A 13165-nucleotide genomic window follows, 5' to 3' on the forward strand; every position below is an offset into this window, starting at 1 on the left:
AAACAGTCTAGTGTGCTATGAACATACATTATGCCTACTGACAGGTAGTTTTGAATTGTGTTTAATACGTTGTTGGAGCTTCCCCCGCTGCTACTGCTTCTATAAACAAGCAGGGATGGAGGGATGGATGTGACAGATCCCATATGCCTTAAGTCGTTCTCCACCTCAGCCCTGAGAGAATTGCAACTTTGGCCCTTTGCATTTTGAATGCTGCCAGACATGCCAAATGCTTTAGAAATATTTCAATAGCGCTAACCCATAAATGTGGGCTGATTAAATTCCTGACAATCCACATGAGGGATTTTTTTCTGTTCAAGACATCTCGTTGAAAGCTTTTCTCCCGACTTCTCTTTTCAGACTCCCATGACAGTCTGAAAACAAACACAGTATTGCCAACAGTTTTACCATTCAAGCTAAAATTGGAAGATGAGTAGAGGCTAGAGACTGGTTCCTCTCGTTCCATATTACATCTCCGTCTGCATTCGTTTCAAATGCCAAAATTGCAAATGTAAAATGATAAAAGTGTGATACGTTTTTGTGTAGAGTGGAAACTTGACACGTCCAAAATCGATCCTAGAAACTTAAATTGACCTCAATATCACAATTTACCACAAGAGGTTTACAATATGTACAGCATACGCCACCCGCTGTCCTTAGACCTTTGCATTCTGATAAGGACAGTGTTTCCCCCAGAAAATGTGTTAGTTAAGGTGGTGTCTGTCAGGGGGGGGGGGGATGATGAGCATCACATTAATAGCTACAGATACTGTAAAACACTACAACGACATATGAGTGCATGTCTTATTTTATGAAGTAAAATATAAGTTATGGGTTTACTCAACAGCTTAATAGTTCATAGAAATTCAGGTAGAAATAGGTTAACTCAGAGTTCCACAGCTTATCAAAAACAATCCTCCCCCCACAGGGGGTGTCTCCCCCCCATTTATGAATGAATTGATAGGTGGCTTATTTTTGGCATATATTAATTTCTTTTTGGCCTGGAGGCAAGGGCGTAACTTTAAGTTGAACATTGGGGGGGTTGAGATTTCCGCCTGTGAAGCAGGTGTATATATATATATATCTTTGGAGACTATGGTGGAGGGATTGCGATCCTGTAGGGGGGTCCGGGGGCATGCCCCCCCGGGAGAAAATTTTAAATAATTTCATTTTAATGCATCAATTTGGTGAATTCTGAGAAACAAAATATGACATATCAATTACTGACCAATTTCTTACAAACTGCTGGTACTGATACAAATGTTGACATACTAAATGGGGTTGATGAGTTTAAGCATTCAAGAAAAGATGAAAACAAAAATGACTAAAACACAATTTGTTTATTATTATTATTATTATTATAATAATAATAATAATAATAATAATAATAATAATAATAATAATAATATAAGTGGGTGACTATTCCTCAGCCTTCCTTGGTGTTTTGGTTTTGACTAAAGCCTCGTTCACATACGTCGCCACTCGCCCATCTCTGAGAGACAGCTGTCAATTAATGTGAATGTGTTCTAGTGGAATGTGGTCAGGACAGGCGATGCGATGTGGTCGATCGGAGATCAAATTATTTTAACTTTCTGCGATGTGAGTGAAGCGAGTACCAATCACAATGTAGAATAGAGATGATCGACAGTTGACGTCAACAGAGAGTTCCACAGATAGTTGCCGTTTGAAGTCGCCGGCGGCAGTGAATTTTTTTTTGCCAGCGAGTAGAATTCAGCGAGAAAGCGAGTGGCGAGTAGTGGCGTATGTGAACGGGGCTATACGCACACGCACTGTCGAACTCGCCGGCTGGGGGGGACAAACTAACTTTTGTTCAGTAACATGATTTGACTCGTGAGAGGTGGCACTGGAGCCCTAGCAGTAGCTACCTCCTGTTGGGAAGATACTTTTATTCTTTTGCTTTTTTTCGCGTGCTTTCTTCATACCACCGCTGATGCGGGGAGAGACCGGAGAGACAGTAGAGAAGCGCAGGTCCGGCAAGGTGGGCGAAACCAAATCTCAGAGCGGGAGGGGGCACAGACAAACGTCACTATTTTTTACTGGTAAATTGAGAAAATCTACCACACTGTTGTGATTATAATGCTTAACATTCAATATCAATAATTATGATATCAAATTGGGTGGGTTGTGGTGGCTGGTTTGGATTATTGGGTGGGTTGCAACCCACCCATCCCCCCCATAAATTACGCCTATGCCTGGAGGCCCTGCCCGGCCTGTACAATGGTAGGGGAAACACTGCGGCGAATAATGCTAGTATATGGATTTTTTTTTTTCTTTTTCTTTTTTTTTTAAGACGTTAGTTTAGGCGGCAGCCCTTTGTTGTTAAGGCGGCCGCCTTAACAGGAAAGCGCTGCGGGAAACCCTGAAGGAGATAAACCCCAATGCAAAAGGATGAGTGATAATGAGTTTATTGATTTACTGTCGGACTACTGATACACCAACTTTCAAGTCCTAACTCCTACATGTAATATTTACCCTTACACCTAGCATTAAAATGCAACTTTGAGTAATTTGTTTATTTCATGAGGGAACTGGTCATTAATTTCATATTTACATTTCAGTTGGTTTCTCTTTCTTTTAATCAGTTCCTTGCGTTTGAAATGGTCAATGTTTGAGACGATGAAATCCATGAAAGTGATGTTTCCAAGTGTCTGTGGGGGAGTTTTAGTTGAGTTTTAACAGTCTTTAATCAGTGCCAATGTTGTCAGATGGGTAGTCGGAGAACACCAGATTAACTGTGGCGCCCCAGATGTCCAGTTGTTGTTTTTTTCATTGTTTAGTTTTCTTTTAAATGTCTTATTCTTTCCAGGCTTGCCATTTCCAACTGTCCCTGTCATTTCACACACTGCCTTTCGTCCTGTCCTCAGCTTTTCCTGCCATTTCCGATTAGCCCCTGTCAGTCATTCCCCTTAATCAGCCCCCAGCTTCACTCATCTTCCACATCATCTATCGAGCCTCGTGGCATAAAAGTGGTGCCCCATTCATGTAGAGCGGGGTATTTGCCTCAAGTTACAAATTGACCTCGTCCATCGACTTCAATCTGAGTTCAGTCTGATTTAATTTGGACGTGAAGCTGGGAGGCTAATGTGCGGCTCGTTGGGAAGAAGGGGTGGGATTGACCTGTCACTGATGAAATAATGCAAGCAGTGGAGAAGAAAAGGTTTCTGCTTGGTGGCAGTGAGAGCAAGGACAGAGTGCCACAGTGTAATTACAATAAAGTTTTATAAAGAAGCTATAAAATATAAGTTAGAGCTTTGTTAGCCCACTAGCCGTACTACCTTATTTCAGGCCTGCTTTCCTGCCACATCACGAGCATTGTCAGATTGCCATTTTAGTTCAAACCCTTGTTATGCTTTTACTTTCTACCTGTTTTTGACTTTTTGCCTGCCTGCTCCCTGTTCATCTTCACTGAATAACTATTTGTTGTTGACCTTTTTTCTGAACAAAGACCACAAAACCGCCTTATTATCTGTCTTCTGCCTCTGCAAGCTGCTCACAGAATTAGCCTTTTTCCACAGCAGAGCATTTGTATTGCAGTAAAAGCACGGGTCACAACGTTATAACATTAACAATGTCTCATTTAGTCGTGACAGTGTGACTGAGCCAGCACACATGGTACAAGGAGCCTGGCAATGAGGAACACAGAATTCAGAAATCCTTTTTGTTATTTACACATGCCTATTCATCCTATTACTCTATGTAATGTACATTATTATGTGAAGCCCAATACAATGCTTTGAGAGTAAATTGGAAACTAGCTTGTATGGAAAACAGAATTAAATTAGCTCAAGAGATGAGAAGAGTGAATGTCAAGACAATATAACTTCACTTTTTTTCTTCTGACTGTAGCCAGAGAAACCCTCGTCAGTTGACATCATAAATCCTTTTTTATTTTTTTGGGGGGGATGTTAGACTCTCTGTCCCACAGGGAAATTATAAGATTCATCAAAAATGAATAAGAGAAATAAATTGCAATAGAGCCAATTTTATTCCATGCAAATAAACCGGAACGGCAATGGAGATAATTCTAGTGTGTAATGTCTACTTCTCCATACCGACTTATTTACTGCTGGATGAGCTCCATCTGGCTGAGGCCCGGAACACCATATATATAAACAACAAGCAATAATCGAAACCCAGCATAATGCAATCACTGCCTGCAGGAGGCAGGCGTGCGGAGCACGAGCACAGAAATGATGGCTGACGTGAGCCCGCTGCCACATACAAGCTAAGAGGAGTCACTCATCAGGAACCGTCTGTGCTGTGGCACCATTGCAGCGTTGGGTAGTTAAATGGCCAGGCATCCAGTAACCAAATGGCCTTCAGAGGGGCTGGCTAACTGACCGAATGAATGACTCATTCTGCACGGCCACATGGTTTATTCAGGGAGCACACAAGCATGAGGCCACATGCTGTGTGTGTGTTTTTGGGGGGGCACATTAACATTCACATCATTTGTCACATAACCATGCATGCACAAACTATAGACCACACTCACCTCGTCACATTCAGCAAGATAATCAGCATGCACTGGGTGGCAGTGGACAGTTACTGAAAATTTCATATCATCAGGGGAAATATTCACACCGTCAACATTGTGATAAAACTGATTTGGCAGACTTGCCAACATGGTTTTTACAAATCATTTGGGTGCATCGGTGCAAGTTAACTCTGAAGTTCTGAGGTTTGGGATTATGGGATTGCTTAAACTTCACCACAAACAAATCTGTCATTGAACCGTCAATTTGACGATAGACATTCAGGTCCCGGGTTCAAATTCTCGCTTTCATTACTTTCTGACCCTAACAGTAGGTCAGACAAAAGAAAAAAAATGGATATGTGCAGTAACATTTGGGGATCCCATTACTAATTGTAGATTCAACAGTGTTTCAATTCCAGGTATGAAATATCTCAACTATTTGATGGATTGCTATGTTTTGGTTTATGACAAAATACCTGCAAAACTAAGGACATTCTGACTCAGCTGTAATTTGAAAATGTTCACATGCGAACACCCTCAACTGAGACGGTGGCTTGGTAGCATAATGTTAGCAGTTCTTGTACTACTGCACCAATATAGCTGTCTGTATAGCTCATCTTGTTGGATGATGTGTGGCTGGATAATCTCGATTTCTTTATTATATAAAACAAGTTGCAAATTTGTTACTTTATTATAGAGGTCATAGAGGAAGTAAATACGTTGCTTGACCAGATGTTTGCCATTGCTATGACAACAAGTGAAAGCTACCGCTAGCATGTTACCCAACCACCCGATCAATAAACACCCATAAAATGACAATTTGGCCCATATAAAATTAACCAACAATAACCATCAACAGCCATCACCGTACACGTTTTGATGTATTCATTAGAAAAATAAACGTGACATTCATGGGAAGTTAGCTAGTATAGATGCTGGTTGTTAGCATTGTAATAAAGTAGAAAATCTGCGACTTTATAAAGTAGCAAATTTGCGACTTTTTTCCTCTGAATATTGCTCTCTCTCTCTGCCCCGTTTTTTTTTTTTTTCCGTCCAGTGACCCTAATACGCCGGCGTAGTTATCCCTGTCACACAGCTATGCCATTACTGTGTTGACTGACTGCACCCCACAGCTCAAGACCCTTTACAGGAAAATGTCAGCAGCAGAATTAATATTATGAGAAATATTTCCAACACGTGGTGCAGGAAAGGTCGCTGACTGATTTTTAATCACAAAAAAGTATGATTATTTGTAATACTGGATGAGTCCTTACACTGGAGCACTGTACTAAACAGCAAACAACAGGAAGAAGTAAAGCAAGATTAGTTGTTTTTCTTTTACTCTTTGTTTTTGTTTTGCAGTTGGAAGGATTAGTATTCTTCCAAAATATCTCAGATTCAGTGATCAGAGTTTTGTGCATTGATGAGTAGTCAGCATGTCAATATGATCACCCTATTTGTTACCCCACTGCATTATTCTCTCGGAGATGGAAGCGCTGGAAAATGTGCCTGTGTCTACTTGATGAAACGTTGGCATATTACATCTGTTATCTGTCATGTTTGTTGGAATAATCAGAACCTCAGTGTAGGAGAAGGAAAACACGTCCCCTCCTATATCAATACGGATATCAAAATACAGCCAGAGGGAGACAAAGCTTCAAAGCAAAATTTATGAAAAAATCCCAACGGAGAAACAAAATCAGTTTCCTTCGCTCTTACCTGTTAATGTCACGTCCAGACCAATAACGTATTGTCAAAGTGTTGCTGCCTGCTCCAGGAATCGCTGCTATGTGAATGTGCTGGGAAAGTAATGATGAAAAATAATATTACATAAGGCCAACGTTCATAACACAAAAGCTGGCAGGCTGACAGGAACTGCCATACTGCTGCCATATCAACTGCAAATGATTAATGCCCAATCTACTGTATAGTAGCAGATCAAATGCTTTAATTTGAATTGGATTTCAATCAAGTTCTGATAGGCTGCCATGCATTTTTTACATCTATGCATGTGTGAATGGTTTAAATAATGAGCGTGTCTGTCCTGCAGTTTTAAAGGAACATACTGCTGTTACTTCTATCTGGAATGTGGCCGTTATTTTCCAAGCACTAAGATATTGGCTCTATAGAGCCATTTCAGTGCCAGAGCAGGTTTTTAAACATCTCATAAAACTGAAAAAAGGACTTTCAGTATTCATAAATGTGTGTAATGAATGACCTTCATGATTTTTTTAAAAATATTTATTTTATGTCTCACTGAATAAAGATAGAACCTTGTTGATTAAGAGCCTGTCCACACGAAAACGTTTTCGGTGTGTAAACGCAGAAGTCTTGTGCGTTTCGCCCTGCCAGCGTGAAAACGCACTTTTTTGAAACCGAACGGCACCCCTCCGTTTCGTGTTCGTTTTCGTGTAGACGGCGAAAACGAATACGCTGACGTCATCGGCTCGACCCTCGAGCCTGACTTCTTCCCCCGCGACGTCTCCTAACAACAACAACAACAACGGCGGCCTCCGTGCTCGTAGCAGATATTCTGCTCGTCTGTACGACGGCGTATCAGGGCCGCTGTATGAAGAAAAAAACGGAGCCGAGAGAGGGGGGCGATATTCCGGGAAAAAAGTCGCAGATATGCTACTTTATTACGATGCTAACAAACAACCGCTAGCTAACTTCCCATGAATGTAGGCAGGTATGAATTTGTCTAATTAATCCATCCCAACGTGTGACAACGCCTCGTCAAGGTCCTTAGGGTGACGGCTGTTGATGCTTATTGTTGGTTTTATTTATACGGGCCAAATTGTCATCTTATGGGTGTTTATTGATCGGGTGGTCGGGCGGAGATTAGCCCGACTGAATCGGGCTAATCGGCTGAAATGAACGCCGACGAGGGCCGACGAGGGCCGACGAGGGCCGATTCAAGCGACCACACCAAGGAGACTGTGTCACGGACGCCGACTCTCTCAAAGACGCAGATTTTCGGTCCGGTGTGGACCCACCTTAACTCTCACGTGTTGCCATAGCAATGGCAAAAATCCGGTCAAGCTCCGTCTCTTCTTCTGCGTTTTTGTAGCAGAAACAGCGCCGCATAAGGGCCTGGAATATGTATTACTTCCCATTACTGATCAACTGCTGCCGCTGCGGTCGGGTCGCTATAGCCACGTTGCTTGGCAACGCCTGCATAGGAGATATTAAATAGTCTGCTGGACTTGTAAAGATAAAAAAAAAACTTACGATTTTAACTCTAAAACACATTAAAGTATTACTAATTGATTAAATATTTCTTTCTTTCGTAGGTGACCATGGTATAAGCGGGATAATGCCCTTCGAGGTGTCCATTAACAGAAATGAATGGACTTCGCGGAAGCAACTGTCCTCCGCTCCGGTTCACGCCTCCGCGTCGTCCATTAATTTCTGTTAATGGACACCTCGTCGGGCATTATCCCTTACATCTACCTGGGTAGTGTGATTTTGTGTCTTATCTGTATGAAGTGACAGACGTGCTTCACACAAAATGGTGTGTATATGAAATGTTTTTAGCGTTTATCACTGCATAGTGCACACAAATTATGAAATAAATCACATATCAATCATATTTGAGAATAATTCATTGAATTACTGTCCCTCAATAACTCAAATGCACACAGCTGCACGTGTTTTAGCTCACAAAACCAGCTTGATTAGCTGTTTAGCATTAGCTAGCATTTAGCAACAGCACGTGTCATATAGCAATAGCTCGACTTAGCACAAATCATTTCCACACAGAAATACAAAATTTAACCACATCCTCCACTTCAGTACACACTCTTAGATACCTCCGGTTGGTTTTAAATATTTTTGTTCATGAAATGAGTGAGTAATTAGCCGTGGTCGGCAGCCGCTAGCATGCTACACTAAGTGCTAATGATTACTACTCACCAGAGTTTTTCTCTTGACAAAAACACCTCAACACGGTTGTGTCCGGCAACCCAAAAACCTCCTCACGGTTGTAGATACCTCACAGGATCAAGTACTCAAGATGAGTTTGAGAGATCAATAACTCAAGTTTTAATGACTTGTCTAGTTATTAAGATTTGCGTGCTCTTTCTCGGCTGTAGCGTCTGTCTTCATCGGCATCAGTGAAGAAAAAACAAGGAACTACGAGCGTGAGTGTAAATAATGCGCACCCTGCTGGTGAAATTAAAGAACTACAACTGCAAACTAATTCAGACTGTATAGCTCAACATGGTTAAACTAGAAATATTGGGGATTACGTTACATTTATGTGTGAAACTAAAGGGCGTTACATGTATTTCAAGTGACTGTCTTGATGTGACAATGTGACTATGGTTCAGTTTAAGACACAAAACGACAATACACGACAATACCTCCAGATTCTTAAATTCCTGCTAATGCGAAGAGATCTGTTCTCCCACACGTGTGTGTACAGATTTTCTTTTTCTCCTGTGGAAGTGGAATCAATCAGAGGCACAGAATGCCTAACTGATTGAAATGTATTCCTGGCAGAGTGAAAGGATTTTAGATATGTAGATATGCTGGTGTGTTCAATACTTGGCATGAAACACTTCGGACGATTATGGACGAAGAAGAATGCATGTCTATATTTATTGATGATCTCAAGCCAATTTGTTCACACAATGTAAACTCACTAAACTAAGAAATGAAAAGCAAAAAGTCCTATTCTGAGCTGCCAAAGAATAACACACACAATATGTAGGAATAAGTGAGGCATGCTTTGTTTATATGGTCATCAACACAATATTAAATATAATTATAAAGTGGCTTTTGAGACTATTTCCATAACATATTTTTCTAATATTTTTAATATTGTGTAAATTAGGCTTCCTGGTGCTCATCTGTTGTTGACTGAAAGTGGAGCTATTTCCATGGATGTATAAAGTTTCCTTCAAAAGCCGACACTTCCTGAGGGCTTGGCTATTTCAGGCAAGCCCTTTATACTTTGGTGCTGATGTGGCTAGTTGTCTTGACTTTGACACACAGACAGGTTAGTTCCCCCCCCCCCCCCCCTGTCTTTCCTATCCACACAGGCAGATTAACACGTAATTATACAACATTTGTGCACAGCTAGGCGCTCCCTGCAGGATCCACCTGGCATCCACAGCACACAGTGTGAGTTTCACAGCGCTTCTTTTTCCTCTCCACATGCTCCTAACAGGAAGTGGAGGTCATATTGGATGATGACATCATCCTCCCGTTACTCTATGGGCTCCTACACTCTTACTGTACACAAGTGATGAGAACATCGCTGACGTCCGTTTTATTTTAGATTGCATAGCAGGAAGGCTGGGGGTTGGAAGGTTATGTGCAATTTTCCATCTGTGTTTTTTTCTGTCTGTGTGCACATATCGGAACGGTACACCATCACATGAGCATTACTGTCTGAATTTCCACAGTACAGATAGAGTGTTGATAATCATCAAACACATGAGAATATTCTCCATCTTTGTTGTAGTAACCCCAGCCCGTCATTTGTCCACAGAGGAGCTGAATAAACACACCGCATGTAGAGTGAAAGCCAATTTGACGGCAAGTTATTTCTGAATACGTTCTGCAACTTCTCCATCATTACTGACAACAGGCTTGACATTTCATTATGAAGACTGTCAAATAATCAAAATCTGTACTTGAGAATGACAGGTTAACTTCTGTTGTTGTGGCCGAGCTGCTGAGATAAGAAAACAAATTATTTTTCAACAAGTGACAGAGAGTTGTAAACAGTGTCTCCAGTTTTGATGGGTGTCTCCTACTTATATTGCATTTTTTGTGACATGCACTTATTCTGTATGCTAAAAAATAAATTGCTTCCCATAAATTAGGTGTTTACAGATAAGTAGTCGGAGTTTGTGGCAGCCTGCATGTGGACACAAACATCTTGTGTTCCCTTTCCAATAAGCTGCAATGCAGCAAGCGATACCATGTCTGAATGCATATTTAACAGAAAATATAGCTCCTCTTTGTTTTGTAACCTGCACTCTTATGAAGCCTACATTTGTTTTTGTTTATTGTCTGGTGTCCCCGGTTAAACATCTGGCTACATTGATGCAGGTTTGTACAGTATATGTAAGTCTTATATAAAGATTTCAGTCCAACAAAACAAAACAAAAAGTCTGTTTTTAAACAGTCATACTTTGTTGGAAAGTCTAGAAGTAAAATGTTGCTACTGTTACTATGGTGACCCTGAAAGCTCAACAAACTGCAAATAGACACATCAAAAGCAAATTAAGAAACATCTTCACCAACGTAATGACACGTGCACAAGTGCTTCAAAACACATATCAACTTCACAACTTGCAAAAAGATCATGACACACAAGGAAAGCACATTTAAGGATTGCCAGAAATGCTTACCTAATTGTAAACTGATTGTGTTTATTTGCAGGGCCACCATAAGTGTAGTAATCATAAAGGCCCACAATGGTTTGGCTAAGTATATGCCAATTAGACACGCTCTTGTTATTAGTGTAGAACGTGCCATAACTTCAACTTGCCGATGGCTTTCGCTGACATACGCCAGAGAAAATGTGGGTGCACTGATCCTGACAGTGTGTGTTTGTATGCGTGAATATAGCAGATGGTGAGATGATGTGAGAAACAATCTGGGCTGCCTTATCTACTGTGTGTGTGTGTGTGGGTGTGGGTGTGTGCATGTATAGTCTGTGTATGTGGTAATGTTTATGTTTGAATGTTTAGTTCACAATCATTTTTTCAGAGATTTAAGGTGTAATCATAGACCATAAGCTCTCTTGGAAACCTCACAACTTACAGAAAGAAAAACATTTCTGTAATTCTGTACAAAGCAAGCAAAGTATGTCACACCACCTTACTTTCTTCACTTATTTGACCTTTGACTTTTGCTGCTATGCAGTGTGGGGCAAAACATAGTCAACTGATGTGAATCTATTCTGTACATTATTGAAACAAACTATGATGTTTGCAGATAAGATTCAAGCAAACAGAACAAAAGTGCTTCATGAAGTCACGGGTAATTAGATCGGGTTGTTTGTATAGATGTGTCTTAAAAGATGATGCTACTGGCAGACAATCTAAGGCAGACCAATTACTGTGTATTGTTTATTTACTGTGAGAAGCGAAGAGAATACAATGTTTTCTTCTCCTTGCTCCTGGAATGATTTTGTTACAAACTGCAACTTATAAAGTGCTTTATGTGAAGCAACATGGGGAAAGAAACATTAACATGTCACTCCCCTGCTCTTCAAAATTCAAGATAGCTGCTGTGACTGAACGTACTTGTACCTTCCACTTATCAGCCCTATTTAGGGCACTGAAATGTTAGGTTTTGCCACAACAATAATTCGTCATATAAAGTTGAAACCAAGATGATGAGTCATCATCCTCATTTTTCTCCATCTTTAAAGCTCAAGTGTACATTTTTGCAATTCTCCCAAACTGAACAAATACAATCTACGATCTAGACATAGTGAACCTGGCTCAGGTGTATCCAGTGCACATTTGGTCCCATCATTACGGTAATACATTCATTAGGGGACATTAACTCCCTTTCTCTCCATGCACCTTTTGTCCTCTCGCTGCTTCATCAAGAGTGACCTATTTAGTTCTTCAGTGTTTGGTGGCACACACATGAACTAAGCATGCTGTTACTTTATGCTCGCATTATAAATGTTTTACATCAAAGGGCAAGTGATGAATATGTATGATCAGGACAGCAAAGGCGGTCACATGCTTCATGGAAACAGTGGAAACGTTGAACTGGAAAGACCATGCCGTGCGTTTGTATGCAGGTGCATGTGTGTGTGCGTGTGTGTGCGTGTGTGTGTGTGTGTGTGTGTGTGTGTGTGTGTGCTTTGCCCTCTAGTGCTTCTGGTTTCGGTTGATAAATAGGTATTTGGCTTGGATAACTGGTACCCACCAGAGAATATACCAAATGGGTCCATCTATCATGTAGAAAATGGACTGCTGCCTGGCTTTTACTGAAGTCTGAATCATTAGAACAGGGCAGCTTACCCTCATTGAAATTCATATTGGTATTAAGGTCCATAAAAAAATATGTTTTTTTCCATCGTCTTTTGAGGATTCTTCTGCCAGTTTCGAGTGAGAGGTGGCGAGGGGAGGAGATTAGCGGCATGGCTATGACCGGTGGTTTTCAAATGGCTGTGACGGCCACCTGGTGACAGACAGCGTGGCTTCAATTCGGTTTCCTGAGTGGAATTCGGAAGAGGGCGTGTAATGATTAGAGAATAGCCGGTGGGAGGTTTGTAGCTTTGCTGTGGAAAATGTTTCCTTGAAGGCTGGACTCAGTGTGAGTGTGAAATGGTTTTGTTAGTGTGAAGGCTTGTTTTTTATTTCCTCTCACCTACACCACTTTTGCATTTGTGTTGCTTGCTCTGATGTGCAATAAAAACTCATTTTATTAGGGATTTTCTCTAATTCGTCATGTGAATGTGTTTACATGCAGCAAGAAAAGAAATTCTAGTTTGGCACAACTCAAACTGATATTATGAAACGTATGGGCTTGGCACAAATTTAGACAACTCTTCCAAATATCAGCCACCATCACAAAGTTGGAGCAAACTTCATTTTAACATCAATTATCTGCAGCTCACAACTGATTGTGAGGAGTCCAGGGAGTGATGTTGTATATTGGTTTTAAATTCACAGGAAAACCTATGAGAAA

Source organism: Eutrigla gurnardus (assembly GCF_963514095.1).
Source record: "Eutrigla gurnardus genome assembly, chromosome: 15".
Classification (NCBI taxonomy): domain Eukaryota; kingdom Metazoa; phylum Chordata; class Actinopteri; order Perciformes; family Triglidae; genus Eutrigla; species Eutrigla gurnardus.